A 16,806-nucleotide genomic window follows, 5' to 3' on the forward strand; every position below is an offset into this window, starting at 1 on the left:
TTACCAACTTCGTTGTGAAAACATGCTCAGCTTCTAGCTGACACACAGCTACTCTGGGGGAGTCACAGACTAATTCTTACCAGGAAGGTCAATATTTAACAAGCAAAGAGGCCAACAGCTCTTGCATCCATATCAGATTAATGATGATACTGGTGGACCACATGCTGCCTTTGCCAGCATGATTAAGTTCTGTTGAGATTTTCAAAAGCTTTTCTTCTTCTCTTGAATATCCATTTGGGAAGGGGGGTGGGTGGAGTCAGAGTGCTGAGAGCAGAGAGAAAGGAGAGCTTTTTACTTTATTTCCCTTCCCGACTAGCTAATAAAGAAAAGGCAATGTGTAGAAAACAAAAAGTTCTAACATAAAAACAAAACATCTCTGATCTCTAGAAAAGAATCTGTCTCACTGACTACATTCATCACTCAAAATATATCTGTTTTGAAACCTTTAATGAGCAGTATCCTCAGGGAAAAGTTTTCTCTCATTTTACTCGAGAATTGCACAGTTTATCGTGTGAGTATCCATTGGCCATATTAGAATTCAGACAAATATCTGCATATTTTAAATGTCTGCCTGAATACTGAGATCATTTGTCAATGTCCTCACTGAATTGTTAGTCAGACAGAGTTGTGCACATTATTTGAGACAGAAAATGAACTGTTTGGGTTGCTATGGTTACAGTCAGGGAGAAGATAAATTTGTGCAGCTACTATCTTTCTTGAGGGGGTGGGGTGGGAAACATAATTGAAAAACTAAGTTAATGCAGCACATCAGGATAGGGTCAGAACTGAAGCAAAGCTTTATGTGTGCATTTCATAATATAGTTGAAAGACACAATGTATCCACAAAAGTAAATAAATATTGATGGATGCTTCCATCACACTCCCATTCTCTAAATTTATGCTGCAATTTGTACCAGTCAGGTTGTGGTGATTGGGCGGGTTCAACAAACAGGATTTATTAATTTGGACAGTCATCTGATTTAGCATAGTATGATGAGGTGGTGGTTTTCTCTCCTGAAATTATTGCTAAGATTTTTGTTTTATAGAAATGCAGAAATGCAGAATCACAGAATTTTTTAGGTTGGAAGGGATCTCTTGACATCATCAAGTCTAACCCCCTCCCCAAGCAAGGTTACCTAAAGCAGGTTATCCATAACTATGTTCAGTCAGTTTTTCAGTGTCTCCAAGGATGGAGACTCCTTAACCCCTCTGGGCAGTGTATTCCATTGTTTGACAATGTTCAGAGTGAAAAGAGTTTCCTTGTGTTGATATGGAATTTACTGGTTTTTAATTTGTGCTCATTGCCTCTAGTTCTCCCACTTAGCACCACTGAAAATAGCCTGGCCCTGTCTTCTTCATTCTCTCCTGCCAGGTATTTAGACACAACAGGATCCCCTTAAGCCTTTTCTCCAGACTAAACCCTCCCAGAAATCTCACCCTCTCCTCATATGACAAATACTCCAGTTCTTTCATCATCTTTGTGGCCCTAAGCTGGACTTGCATCACTAGGTCAGTATCTTATTTGAACCTTGGAGGCCAGCGCTAGACACAGTATTTCAGATATGGGTTTATTGGTGCTGATCAGAGAGGAAGGATCATCTCTGTTGACATGCTGGCGATGCTCTTTCTAGTGCAGGTCAGTATGCTATTTGCCTTTTTTGCTGTAAGGGTGCATTGCTGGCTCGTGTTAGCTAGGTGTTCACCAGGGCCCCAAGCTGCTTTCCAGCCAGGTGGCCACCCAACTAAACAAGTGACTAGGGTTATTCACTGCTAGGGCAGGACTTTGCTCTTGCCTTTGTTGAACTTCATAAAATTCCTCTCTGACCACTTCTGAATGGCAGTGCACTCATGTGAAATATCAGCAACTCCTCCCTGTTCTGTATCATCTGCAGACTGTCTGAGGGTGCACTCTACTCCATCATCCAGGTCATCAGTGAAGATGTTAAACAATGTTGGCCTCAGTGTTGACCCCTGGGATACACCAGTAGGGATTTGCATCCAACTGGGCTTTGTGCCACGTCTCACAATCCTCTGGGTGCAATCATTCAGCCAGTTTTCAATCCACTTTGTTACACACTTACTTAACCCGTACTTTGTCAGCTTGTGTGTGATGGTATTATGGGAGACACTGGAAGAACTAACACTAACATTGAAGTAAACAACATCCACTGCTTTCCACTAAGCTAGTCACCTCGTTGTACAAAGCTATCAGGTTGGATAAGCATGATTTCCCCTTCATAAACCCATGCTGACTACTTCTGATAATCTTTTCTTTCACTTGATGGAAAATGCTTTCCAGAAATTTTTCCATTACCTTACGAGGGACTTTGATGAGACTCACTGATATGTGTTCCCTGGATATTCCCTTGGCCTTCTTGAATACAGGAGCGTCCTTTGCACACTATCGGTGTTCTGGAACCTTTCCCAGTTCTTATAACCATTCAAAGATAATCAAGAGTGGCCTTACAATGACATCAGCCAGCTCCCTTAGCACTTCTGGATGCAATCTATCAGGGTCCATGGACTTGTATGTCCAATTTGTTTAAGTGCTCCCTAACCTGTTCCCACTGCACTGAGGGTAAGTCTTCCTTCTTCTAGACTTCCCTCCTGGCCTCTGAGTCCTGGGCTTCCCGAAGGCCAGACTTATTACTAAAGACTATTGCAGAGCCTATCTGGAAGGCTGTAGCTAGTGGTATTCCCCAGGGATCAGTACTGGACCCAGTCTTGTTCCACTTGTTCATCAACGACCTGGATAGAGTGCACCCTCAGCGAGGTTGCTGATGACACAAAAATGGGAGGAGTGGTGGATACACCGGAAGGCTGTGCTGCCATTCAGCAAGACCTGGACAGGCTGGAGATTTGGGTACAGAGGAACCTGATGAGGTTCAACAAGGGCAAGTGCAAGGTCCTGCACCTGGAGAGGAACAACCCCATGCACCTGTACAGGCTTGGGGCTGACCTGCTGGAAAGCAGCTCTGAGGAGAGGGACCTGGGTTTCCTGGTGGACGACAGCTTGACCATGAGCCAGCAATGTACCCTTGTTGCCAAGAGTGTCAGTGGTATCCTGGGGTGCATTAAGAAGAGTGTGCCCATCACGTTGAGGGAGGTGCTTCTCCCCCTCTACTCTGCCCTAGTGAGGCCCCATCTGGAGTACTCTGTCCAGTTCTGAGCTCCCCAGTTCAAGAAAGGTGAGGAGCTACTGGAGACAGTCCAGTGGAGAGCTATGAAGATGACTGGAGGACTGGAGCATCCCTCTTGTGACAAATGGCTGAGGGAGCTGGGCTTGTTCAGCCTCAAGAAGAGGAGACTGAGAGGGAACCTTATAAATGGTTATGAATATCTGAAGGGTGGGTGTCAGGAGGATGGGGCCAGACTCTTTTCAGTGGTGCCCAGCAACAGGACAAGGGGCATCAGGCACAAACTGAAGCATAGGTAGTTCCATCTTAACAGGAGGAAGATCTTCTTCACTCTGAGGGTGACAGAGTCCTCGAACAGGCTGTCCAGAGGGGTTGTGGAGTCTTCTTCCCTGCAGATATTCAAAACCTCCCTGGACACAGTCCTGTACAACCTACTCTAGGTGAACCTGCTTTAACAGGGGGGTTAGAGTAGATGATCTCCAGAGGTCCCTTCCAATCCCTGCCATTCTGTGATGCTGTGATTCTGTGACTTAAGCAAAGAAAGCACTGAGTACCTTAACATCTTCCATGTCATTTCTCACCAGTTACCCTAGTGCTTTCAGCATCAGTCCCAAATTTCCACGAGTCTTCCTTTTTCTGTTCATATAAATGTAGTATCTTTTCTTGTTGCCTTTCACATCCCTTGCCAGATTCAACTCCAGCTAGCTAGAAAAGTCAAGGCGGCTTTTGTAACCCTATTTCTACAGTACTGGATAGCACCTTCTCTTGGGTCACACCTTTCTGCTTCCACCTCTTGTGCGGTTTGTTTTTAAGTCTGAGTTCAGTCAGGAGCTTTTCATTCATCCAGGGATGCTTCTTGTCTTCTTTTCTTGATTTTGAATTTTTTTGGAGTTTGGAGGAGGTTATCTTCCAATATCAGCAAGCTCTCCTGGACCTGCCCTTCTTTCCAGGGCTGCACCCCATATATTCTTCCAAACAGATGTCTGAAAAGGTTAGTCTACTCTCCTGAGTCCCAGGGTTGTTGTCCTGGTTTTTGCCTTGGTCTCTCCTCTTTGGGTCCTGAGCTCTACTATCTCATGCTCATTGTAGCCAAAGCTCCTGCTGACTTTCACATCTCTGACCAGTTCTTCCTTGTTCCTATTCTAGCCATGCACCTTTACTTCCTGGCCCCTCTGCCATCTGGTTTCAATCCAGAGGAGTGAAGTATCAACTCAAGAAGCCAGAGTCCCAGACGTACTCATGACTGAGTGTCCTAATTACTAGGAAACATGATTCTATTTCTCACCTTCATGCAGGTGAGATGGGTAGGCAAGCAGGCATTCACTTCCTCCCTAAAATATTTTTCATTTAGGCAGCATCCTTCTGAGACAGATGAGAGACTGTGTAAAGACCTTCAGGATGAAGAAGATCTTGAAACAGCCATGCAGCTTTCTAAGGATTTTCTGGTGCTCTAATCCATGTGCTAGCTATAGACAAACTTCTCATGTTAAGCTGCACATAGCACAAGTGAGGCTTCTGCCTTGAAATTATCTCATGTTCCTGGTACCAGAACTCCAGGATATCCAGATCCGTATATGTGGGAAGAAGCAAATTAACAGGATCTTCCAATGCCCACCCTGTGTTTTGTTTTTGTTCAGTCCAGACGGAAGTCACAGTCATCTTTGTAGTAGCCATTCAGCACTCAGTATTCCTAAACAGTCTTAGGCACATCTTTGATATACAGTTGTTCTAAGGAGTTTGACAGTCTGGTGTTATTATTAGTCCAATGTGAAACAGGGGGCTGCCTGACCACTTTTCCTGACTATGTAAATACATAAAACTGGCCTTGGCTACTTTCTTAACTTAATGATTTTTAGTATAACCTGAGCACACCTGTCTAGACCCTTAAAATCATAGCAGAGGTAAGGCAGGAGCTACCTGTCTACTTAGTCTGTCAAGAACAGGATGAATCTATGCAGACACACACGTTCAGGCTCGTTAAGAAATACTCAGGTCCTCCAAGAAGCACTTACTGCATTTTAAACACCTGTGGGACTAACCAATGATAGAGAGAAGAGCTTACAGATCACTCCTTCAAAACTCAGATAGTGTTGGTCTTTCTCTTAGTTGTTATATTTTAATTCAAAACCTAGAAATATGAAATTACCAAAGACATGAACGAAGTCTGGGTTCACTTTTCTGCTGGGAGGTCTTTTCTGATGTCAGCAGAGTTGCTATTAGAGCAGAGAACTAAAGTCATTATCAGGCCTAACATAACCTATAGCAAATCATACAAATCACTATGAATATATTATTTGATACATTTGTTCCTGCCTGAGAACTATGTATGAACCAGTCCAGAAACTTTACAATGCCACTGTTATTTGTAGCCTTTCACCAGTAGAATATTACATAAGCTAATTTCAATGAACATTTTTGCATTTGTTCACCACTGGTCTTGCTGATTCCTGACACCCCATAGCTGTCAGCTCATGATTACCTTTCTGAGAAAAAGCAACAATTTCCCAAATAGAAAGGCTGAAGAGTTTCCAATGTTACTCTGGTCTACTAAGCACACCAGAAGTTTCTGGCAATGTGAGAGAAAATTTTGGAGCTGAGTAATGATTATAACTCTTAATGTTCATTACATTTATTGAATCTACAAAAAAAAAGATATTGCTGAGAGATCTACAGTTGTCAAAACATTCCTAAGCTCTTGATAAGCACCAGAATAAATTTGTGATCTTACATCACTATTTCCCCACTCTTTTGGGGGATTATATTAGCCTGCTCAAGGAATTGTATCAGTAGTGAACTTAACTGATTCAGTGATTAATACCAGGTTTTCATCAACTCTGCTCTATTTGTTTAAATCAGGTTTTGTAAGATGGTTTTAAGAAAAAAAATATTCTCTTAAGAACTAAATTCATATTAACAAAAACCTTCTTACAGGAGTCAGGATCATGATTAGCCAAATTTAAATTAAAACCTAGAGTCCCTTTTCCTACCAGTACCAATGCTTTTAATTTGTTTCTTAGGAAAGATTATGTAAGATATCAGGTAAAATTAGATTAGACATATTTCTCCTCCACACAGATATAGGAGGATAATAACTTTGGTGAAAATCACCTTCAACACAAGAACCTTTTGAGGGTACGGCACAGCTCAAGAGTGGCAGGGAGTCCCCATGGCAGGGACTGGCAGATGGGGCCTGTCCCACTGCCCCAGCCAGGAGTAGGGCTTGCAAATAACTCGCAGAGTTATTTAAATGCTGTAGGTTTCCAGGAGGCTGTTTCAGGGGATGCAGAGCTGGAGCATGGGCAGGGAACTTGGCACACAGCATGAGAGACTTGAGGCTGGGTGGGTAGGCTCAAGTTTGCCAGGAGGAGCCTTGGAGGCCAGGCGGGCTGGGGGGGGGTGATGATTACCATGTGTAAGCAAATACTCCTGCCGCAGGGTCTGACAACGCTTTCTCTTCAGAGACTCCTCTGAAAGGCTGTTTTAATCAGCTGTAAACCAGTTCTTCTCCAGATCCTAAATACAAAGTGCCAGAGCTAGGAAAAGTTTTCAAACAACGTGCTTTTATTTTACATTAGAAGGATTTTTCTTGTTTTGGTTTTATGTTTGGGCGTGAAAATAAAGCCAACACGCTGTCATTTTTATGACACTGCATTCCTATCATAAGTAAAAATTCACATTAATCCAATAATTTCATTTTCCAGTTCACTGGCCCATAAAGTGGCTTATTGCACTAGGGTATTTAATACAAATACAGAAAAGTATTTACTTTGATATATTTTAATTCTACCAAGAGTTGTGGTGACATTTTAACAATAAGAACAAGCAAGTGGGTAGTTTAGGCCTTTCTTTTCCAGATCAGCATTAAAATCCAGCCCAGGTGAGACCGTGTAACCTCCAAACCCGTTTTTATCCAGGGGCTGATGTGCAGTAATCTGCAGAAGGTTCCTACCTAGGAAACCCTCGTTCCTTGGAAACCTTAGGAGATGCCATTTTTTCTAGAGATAGATGCTGAGTGGCCACATATGGCTGACAGGGTTCCCTCTCCTGTCTTTCAGCTTGAGGAGCTTTCTCTGCTCCACACAGACTGAGTCGCATCTGTCCAGTGAGCAGCAAAACAGTCAGTAATGTCATGACTGTTGCACTCCCCTAGCTATCCTCAGACACCCCAGCCCCCCTCAGCTATCCTTTTGGCAAAATAAGAGCAATTATAGTAGTCAGAATTAGCAAAAGCAAGGGACTGAACACAATTTTTATAAAATCAGTCGGTCAGAAATCATGGCCTCTCACATGTTAAGAAGTGATACATGGAAACTGTTGTGCATTACTGCTCATGTAGTCCATTCCACTTCCCCTACTCCACACGTATTTAGCCCTCCTTGAACCCAAATGCTTCTGTGAAATTGCATGAAAGTCACTCTTCCCAGCTAAGTATGAAATGGAAGTGTTTCTAAAATCATTGCCATATCCAGTTTAGTTTCTTTCAGAGAAAACACTGAAACTGAAGAGGCTGAGAGAAGGTGTGTTTCCTTACAATCTTATAATACATTGACAGTGCACATAGATGTGTAAGGGTTTTTTCTAACTTGATATTTGTTTTAATACACAGACAGCAAGGTAAAGAGAACAGTCCCTCAGCTGTGGAAATGCAGATGTCGTGAGTACATCTAAACTGAAAGAGGCCTGAAAACAACAAATCAGATGAGATTGTCTCTGTTTGTAAGACTCTAACCCTATGTGTTACCACATTAGAATGTGCAGTGAAGGGACCGCAATGAAATGTGTCACGATTCAATTCGTTTGGACCTCTTCTGATGATCCTAGATGCCCCAGGATAATTAAATCAGGTTGTTTATTTTTGAATTACACAGCATTAAAAATCCTAATCGTTGGCTGCGAGGCAACTTGTTCACCTTTTCTTAAGTGTTCCGAATTACTGACAGTCTCATTAAAATGCTGACCATTATATGGCTGTGTAGATACGTAAATCTAACACAAAAAGGACTTCCTATTAGTCACTGTGTGTCTGACAGGGGCTGACAAAATGATGTGTTTGTATGTAAAAAAACAAAAAGCAGATCTGCTGATTCAATACAGTGAGTACTTCTCTATTAGTTTTAATAATGGGAGCAACTCTTCATAAGAAATGTTTACAATAGGAGGCTGAATGCGTAATGACCCAGGCCTTCAGATACACTAGTCATTAGCATTGCTTAAAATTAAAACCAGCGTGAAATCAAACCGGTAGCACGACTGTGGATCCCCTTCCCCCTCATATCTTTATCTGTGTCAAAAGCAATTCCAAGAACCAAACAACAGTAATGCTTTTTTACTGCAGTTACTCTGTTTATAAACAATTTTTTACATAAATCAAGATTAGTCATTGATGAAACCCAAAATTTGTGTTTATTTGGAGTGTAACAAAATAGTATGTACAAATTCCCCAAACTGAGTCCTCCTCCCCATTTAAACAACCTCCTCTCTCTCCTGCTGCATTTGATTTACACCCACTTGATTTGCAGAATGACTTTTTATTAATTTTGCCTTCTTAGCTCCCACAGCTTTTTTCTATGCTGTTTCTCTACCATCAGAGGAGCAAGATTCTCTGTAAAGTCTAGCCATTGGCAGGGAATACAAATTTCTATTGTTCTTGAGTCAAATCAAGAGAGAATAAGCTAGGAAGAAAGACTAAGTTGGGGGATTAGTTCTCCTTCTAACAACAAAAAAAGCAATCCCAACCCCAACCAAATCAAAACCCAAAATGAAACAAAGCAAAAAAACCCGAACAATAAAAAACCCCAAACACATTTGTGTTGAACTCAACTTTGAGAGCACTTGATTTCAACTGACGATTTACAGCTGGGGTAGTTGGCACAGGTCGTCTTCAGTTAATGATACCTCTCAGCTGGTACCATCTAAGGAGCTGGTTTCTGGTATATGACCAGAAGAACTGATTTCTGGGTATAGTAGAGGTGAGCCTCAGATTAAAATATCTGGCTAAAACAAGAAAATGAGAAAGATCCTTCATATTATTTTTGGTGTCTGTTTCTTTATCCCATATGCTTATTGTTAAAAAATAATTGGGCATTTCTTAAAATTGTCTTTGCTACAACAGACTTTTCATATTTTCATAGGTCATCAAGAGAGCCGGGAACCATGTTAATAGATTGGATAGACATGGAATTGGTATTAATGGAAAATTAGAGATCCGTTGCTACTTTTGTAAAGTATCTGTCTTGGAAGTCAAGAGTATCTAAATTTAAACACTGCAACATGTTTAAAGAACTGAGTTATAAACATCATCTTAGGCTGCTGAGTTAGTGAAATTAGGCCTTCAGGCAGAGTCATCTGACGTTTCCCTTGACTTCTACATACAAATTCTTCATTTCTTTTCCAATTTTTTTTTAATGTGTGATGATTTTTGCAGCAATGTAATACACAGAGAAATGAGTGGCTCTGATGGCTGATTAAATAGTAAAGCACTTAATCATTTACAGAAGGCTGCTCATTATGCTACAGCATGGGGCAACAAAGAACATAGCAACATTTGAGCAATTTACTCAGAGAAGTAACTGGTGGAAAAGAGGTCCTAATACTGTTCCCACTGGCCTGTTGTAATCTTTAACATTGGTTTCATTCACTCACTACTTACCACAACTAAATTAATTGCAGATGTTTTGTTAGTATACTGATGGCCAGAATAGTCACACAGCTTTGACAGATAACCATTGTTTTCCCAACTTTCTGTTACCTGAGAAGTCATGAAGAAAGGTCTTGGAGTTTGAAAGTCATTTGTTTTTTTTTTTTTTTTTTGTTAGACATTCTGGTGAGTTAGGGTCTTGGCTCTATATTACTCATTTGTGTTATCAAAGACCAGAACAAAATATAAGGGTTTTCTGTTAAAGTTTTAAAGATGGCAGCTGACTGGCAGAGCTCTGAAGGTTATTGTAATGATTACTAAGCAGTCTGGGCAGGCAGGGACATTTGAAATCTGCTTACATGAAGAGTTTAACAGGATTTTGAACATCTATAAAATGGGGAACGGTGAGCTACCTGCTACAATAAAAAAATGTGAAGCTTTGTTGAGACTGCTAGTAGAAAGCTGGATGTCCATATTTTAAACTTACTTGGGAAAATAGGACAAAATCCACAAAAACACTGCAACATTCCAAAACCCTTTAAAAATGCAGGGTTTTCTAGAAATGTTTATTTCCAGAAATAGCCAGTATATCAAAGCCTACATTCAAGAAAGTACTAGAAACTGCAAGGCCTCAAGATAAGTCACTGGGTAAATTCTTGCTTTTCCCACTCTCAGAGGCTCTTACAATTTTCTGTCCATCAACATAACTTATGGACATTACACAGGGACAATGAGACAGCTTTCCAACCCAAACTGGCCTTGATAGCTCGTCCTTTTTTCTTGAAGGTGGCTGGTGACAAGGTTGAAGAGAGGTGAGAGACTATCGGTTTGAACTGCATAAGCACCCAAGGAAGCAGAACAATTCTTTTGTAGTGTTAAGCAACCACTTTAACAAAGTGGTGGCTGCTGTTATAACCACTTGCAAAAGTGATCGCACTGCTTTTTGTGAGGGGCTGAGATTGCAGGGGAACAGTATAGGATGCTCTGCTTTGAGTGTAGTGAGCATCTAGCAGAATGGTTTCCTTTGGGGAAATTTAGGCTGAAGAAAGTCTTGATTCTTGTTCAGGATGTAACACATGGGACAAGGAGCTGTGCATACCAATAATGCTATGGGTGCGCAAATACGTGACTCTCAAGTGAAACTTGGAGAAGCCCTGTAACTTCACATTTTCCTAAAGATGCTCATAAGCAAAAGGGTTACTGGATAAAGGGGGTTTTGCCAGTTTGAAAAAACAGCATCTTGGCTGGTTTTCAAAGCTTGAAATCTGTTCTTTGACTGTTCACCTGAAGATGTGCTGCTTTAAATAGGACTCTGGATTTGGCTGCAAGCAGAACCTGTAGGGGGTATGTTTAAATTGAATGGGTAGTGACTCCATTAGTCTTTTACTGCTGCTATGTAAGTACACCACAATCTCAAATGAACTTAAGCACTATTACAGTGCTTTCAGTGCACTTCCACTTGAAATAGATCAGCAATCAGCAATATAGTCTCAGTGCTATATCAAGAAATTAGATATTAAGCTTGTGATTGGCTTTTATGTTGGGAAGGAAAGCAAAAGCTGGCCAAAAAAATTGTTTGTGAATAGAAGATATGGTAAAATAGTATTCTGTGCAATGACATTTCCTTCTCAGTGTAGGTGAGGTATAGATTTCTGGTCCAGGTATGGATTTTTTTTTTATTATTATTTTTTTTTAGCTATAGTCACACAGTGACTTTTCCTTAGCTCTCAGGCAATCCTTTATTTGTGTAAAGCTTATGTGGTGCGTAGAAACCTTTACCCATGTCTACTGTGCAGCATATCTACCATAAAATCCTGAGTATGGATGGAAAACTACAAAACATGGCTCAAAAATGTAGGCATTATAAAGCATGTTTCTTCTGGTCAATTTTTTCATAGGAAAGAATGCTGGGGGAAAGATACACTGTATGCAGGTATTCCACAAAAAAACACTTGTGAAAACAGATCACTTCTTGTCTATCTTTTTTTTAAAAGAAAATGACTTTTTTTTTTTATGACAGGGAGGCAGAAATCGCAGAAATAACATGCTAAAATATTTTTATCATTGGATTTTAAATAGGTTACTGGGAGAAAAGAGACCTTATTTTAAATAATCACAAGCTCACACCAATTTTTGATCCTGTTGTATAAGTTCTACAAAAATACTGCTGTTCACATACTACCAAGAAAGTACTTAACAAGAAAAAATTTACAAAGAAAGCAGGAGAGGAGCTATAAATGGTGAAATGAAGTTTTGATGAAAACACAGTTTTGTAAGTATGGCAAAAAACAAGTCTTAGGGCAATTCAGTTACAGGTTCAGGAGATACACATTCAGAAGACTCATCAGTAAGAACCTGAATTAACTTTTTTTTCAAGAGATAGATGATCTAGAGAGATGTACTCTGTGGAAAAGCTAGGATGAAACAAATATCTACAACTACCATGAGATATCTGATGGGACTCTCATTTGTAGAAAATATTTTTTATAGTCTAGTTTTAACTAATGCTTTTATTCTAAGGCCTTCTGCTTCTGGTGTTATGAAACGATGTAGCTAGTTTAACAGCAATGAACACCTCCTGTTTTATACAGTTCATTCAACATTTCTCATAAGGGCTATGTTACAGGAAAGGGGAAGATCTTACTTGGTATTTTAGCAATTTATTGAACCTGCTAATAGTTTATTAGTTTGGATTCATGGTCATTGCAATAGGTAAGCTGTCATTCCAAAAACGAATCATACCACAAGTTTGAAGCACAAATTACCATATTTCCTGGGGTAATAGGCTCCCCTTGGTGAAAGAAATTGCAACTTATTATTGGTTAGTATGGCAGAAAATTACAAACGCAAAAGAAAAGAAATATATGCCTCCATCACTAGATCTTAGAACTGCCTATAAGCTTGAAGGGTCTAGGATGAGGTTGCTCATGAGTTGGAGGCTCTAAGTCTATTAAACAGGAAGCTATTATTAGAACAGAGGAGTTAAATCAGATAATCAAATCAATGTTCTTGGTCAGCTGACAAACACCCTGTTAATTTCAGGCCCACATATAATAATCTTCAATATGTTTGGGTGGTGAATCTATCATTCTTTTTCCCTATGATATATAAGTGACTGTGACAGTAAATACCTGCTTCAAAAATACCTTCAAGGAAGACTATAAGTATACCCAGTTCCATACAGCAAAAATCTGAGGTCTGACTTTTTCAGAAGATGTTGCAGCACACCAAGTAATATGGATATAATTCCACAAAATGAAGCAAAAGCCACCTTTTTTCAAGGAGAGAAAACTTTTAAACATGGCTCTTGTACTCAACCTAGCCAGGAAGATCTTCAGTAACCTTAAGAAATTCTGTGGGATTCTGTAGGAGAGAAGAAGAGAATTATATGTGGAGAATTTTCACAAATTCATGTGTTACAATGTTTGCTCATCTGCCTGCTTGCTTTTCAGCATTTGTGTCTTTGAAATGCATATCAGGTAAAACCCACAGAGAAGGAAACTCTTCCCAGATTTGCAACCCATGCAGTGCCTCAGCCATACCATTTCAGTCAGGGGATGTCCTTGCCTTCTTATCCTAGTATCAAATCTAGTCCTCCATCTTGCATAGTCAAGCCTCATTATTCCTGCTGGCAAGGGGATCCTTTGCTGAGGAGCATGCTGCACCTCTACCAAATGGAAATGAAATACCGTATAAGAGAAAGTCTACAGAATCATTCAGGTTGGAAAGGAAGGCTCCTTTTCTTAAACTATGCTTACTTTTTTTCTTTTCCCTAATTCTCTCACAATAGTAAGTAAATAAGAAAAAAAAACAAACCAGGTAGTTCCTGCCCAGCCTGTTTCTGTGGATCATCTCTCCTGTCTAATCATTGTTGAATGTTGCGCTGGAAAGACAAGCATTTCATCTAATACAGTGAAGCCACATTTAGACAGTCTTTACTTGTTCCATCATGTAACCATGTCATTGACCATATTTAACCAAAACTAGTACCAGTCCAATACTTCACATATTTATTTCAGCTACATAGACTATCTATTTTACTGAAGATTTTGTGAATCTCCAGCTTAAGCTAAGAACCTACCTTAAGCCTGAAAGGACCTTATTTTAAAAAGGCTGGTGCCTTCAAAAGTTTTGAAATGAGTGCTTGAAGTTAGCTATGCAAAATTCATGAGATGAAAAGTCTACTGAAAAGTTGAAAACTGTCAGTCTGTTTTTACAGACCATATTCCAGAGTTTCAGAAAAGAACGTCAAGATCAGGTGCGAGGAACTACTCTTCCATGTTTCAATGCTGCATTTTCAATATCTTCAAGCACAGGCATGCAAGACAACCATGTCTGGTCTAATGTCGTTTTGGAAGAGCAAAAAGTCCCAATGGGGCAACAGTTCAGTGCAGATACTCTTGCTAGCTTCTCAAATTCCTGGATTATGCTACTTCTAGTTGTTACACACGTGTGGATCAGACATCAGAGCTTACCCATTGTGAAACACCATTTTACACCCATATAAAAGAGCTTATTTCACAAATGAACAAGCCAAAGGTTTAGCTTATTTGAATATCTGAATGAGATTCAAAGCAGATTTAATTGAATATTCATTTCATGCAGCTTTAGCCAACGGAGATTCTTAAGTGAATTGATCCCGTGAGTAACGGTATATGTATATGGATACTTCATGAATGAATTGACAGTAGCCTTCAGCAGTGTCCTGCATAAAGTGGCAACAGGGTGATGGAAGACCAATTTGTACCATAACACATAACAGTTTTACAATACAGTCTCTGAGTTGTGGAAGTTGCTCATGAAACTTACCTTTTACAAGCTGTCAAGAGGTTTGTCTTCCTTGTCTACTGAGGCACCAAGGTGCTGCCATTCCCATATGGATCATCCCCTTAGCCATATAGATCCACTTTCTTCCAGGCACACTTCAAGTTTCTCACTGGCATTTACTAAGAGCTTCTCATTCATACTGTCAGCACACTTCTGAGATTCTGTCTTTGTACATATATTTGCAGCCCCCACCATGGAGCAATGCAACAGTGTCCCAGCCCAAGGGTATTACATTTTGCAAAAGAGTTAATGAAAATGCATTTGTGATATTTTCTGCTCTCAATAGTCTTGCATATCTTCTTCTGTTTCTTTAGGTTAAATAGACTTCTCAGATCATTGCAACCCAATGGATCTAAATAAAGACCTTAATCTTCTTTTGCCTCATGGGAGAAGGGAAAAGGATGTACTTCATGGTAGTACTGTTATTCATACCATGTGATTCTTGCCTTTTTGTGCTTCCACAAAATCTACAGGGCGTAGGATACAGTGTACTTTCAAAAGAGTGGCAAAACCTTCCCACAAACATTCCTCATTTATCTGTGTGGTGGCTTGGCCTTGGCCAGCTGCCAGAGCTGACCTAGCCACTTCTTCACTCCTCTTCCCTCTCCAACAGGGCAAGGGGAGAAAATACAATGAAAAGCTCACAGGTTAAGCTAAATACATGGAGATCACTCACCAGTCACCATCATGGGCAAAACTGATTCAATGTGGGGAAAATTAATTATTTATTGCCAGTTAAAATAGTTTTGGATACTGAGAAACAGAGACAAATTAAATCCACACCTTCCCCTACCTTTTCTTCCCCAGGCTCAACTTAACTGCCTCACTCCCAACTCCTCTACCTCTCCTCCTCCCCTGGGTGCACAGAGAGATGGGGAATGAGGGTTTTGGGTCAGTCTATAATTGCTCCTCTCTGCTTCTCCTTCCTCCTCACACATTGTCCCTGCTCCAGCGTGGGTTCTCCACAGGCTGCTGTTCCTTCTGGAAGTATCTACCAGCTCCAGTGTGGGATGCTCCATGGGCTGCAGGATAGATATCTGCTCCAGCACGGTCCTTTCCATGTGCTGCAGTGGCATCTCTGCTTTGGCATCTGAAGCACCTTTTCCTTCCCCTCCTTCTTCATTGACCTTGGTGTTTGCAGGGTTCCTTCTCATGCCTTTTTTTTTTTTCCCGCTCACTCCTTACTCTGCCGTCTGGCATTTTGCCCTTTCTTAAATACGTATTCACAGAGGTGCTACTTCACTCTGCCATGTGGCTGATGGCCTCAGCTATGTCGTTTGGTGGGTCCGTTTTGGAGCTGGCTGGAATGGGCTGTGTCTGGCATGGGGCAGCCCCTGGCCTCTTCTCACAAAGGCCACCCCTGCAGTCCCCCACCAACAGCACCTGGACACAGACACCCATCTTGGCCTGTTTGACTTTCTGTCTGTTTTATGTTGCCCTACTTTCAGTAGATGTAATAGCAGTCTCTTGTTTTGAGATAATGTTGGTATACTCCTCCAAGAGGCTGTGTGTTTCTAAAATCGAGCACAGGCACATGCTTGTGAGCACTCAGCCCACTGTAAAAATTGAAAGATTTTTGACAGAATTGTTTGAAGAGCCAGTAGCTGAATGTGAAAATGAAGTGAGACAGACAAATAAACAGGACATGAACCCTGGAAAGATGTACCTAAGGGAGTCAGAGAATACACATACTCTGTGGCTCTAGAAAGAACCAGAAGAGTGAGTGAGAGCTTTTGTTGGCCGATAGAGGTTCAGAACTGCAAGCAGCTCCTGTGTCTCTTGTTTTGATTCTGCTGTTGGGTTTTGTGCATTTACTCTAAATATAAAACTTCAAATTTAAAAATAGCTGACTGTATTTTCAGTTTCCTTTTTAACCTCATTTCTTTTTTTAGGTCCTCGATATTGACATTTCTCCTTTGTAAATTCATGCTGACTGCTTACATTGATTTTCTCATCCTTCATGTGTTTGAAAACGCTTTTCAGGACTACTTGCCCCTTCACTTTCTCAGGGATTGGTGTGAGGGTGACCAGTCTGTAGTTCCCCAGATCCCTCCTCTTGTCCTGCTTGACAATGGGAGTGACATTTGCTTTCTCCCAGTCCTCAGGAGCCTTCTCTGTCTCCACAGTCTATCAAAGACAACCAAAAATAGCCTCACAATGGCATTGACCAGCTCCCTCAGCACCCATGAGTGCATCCTGTCAGGT

The sequence above is a fragment of the Opisthocomus hoazin genome, chromosome Z, assembly GCF_030867145.1.
Source record: "Opisthocomus hoazin isolate bOpiHoa1 chromosome Z, bOpiHoa1.hap1, whole genome shotgun sequence".
Lineage (NCBI taxonomy): Eukaryota > Metazoa > Chordata > Aves > Opisthocomiformes > Opisthocomidae > Opisthocomus > Opisthocomus hoazin.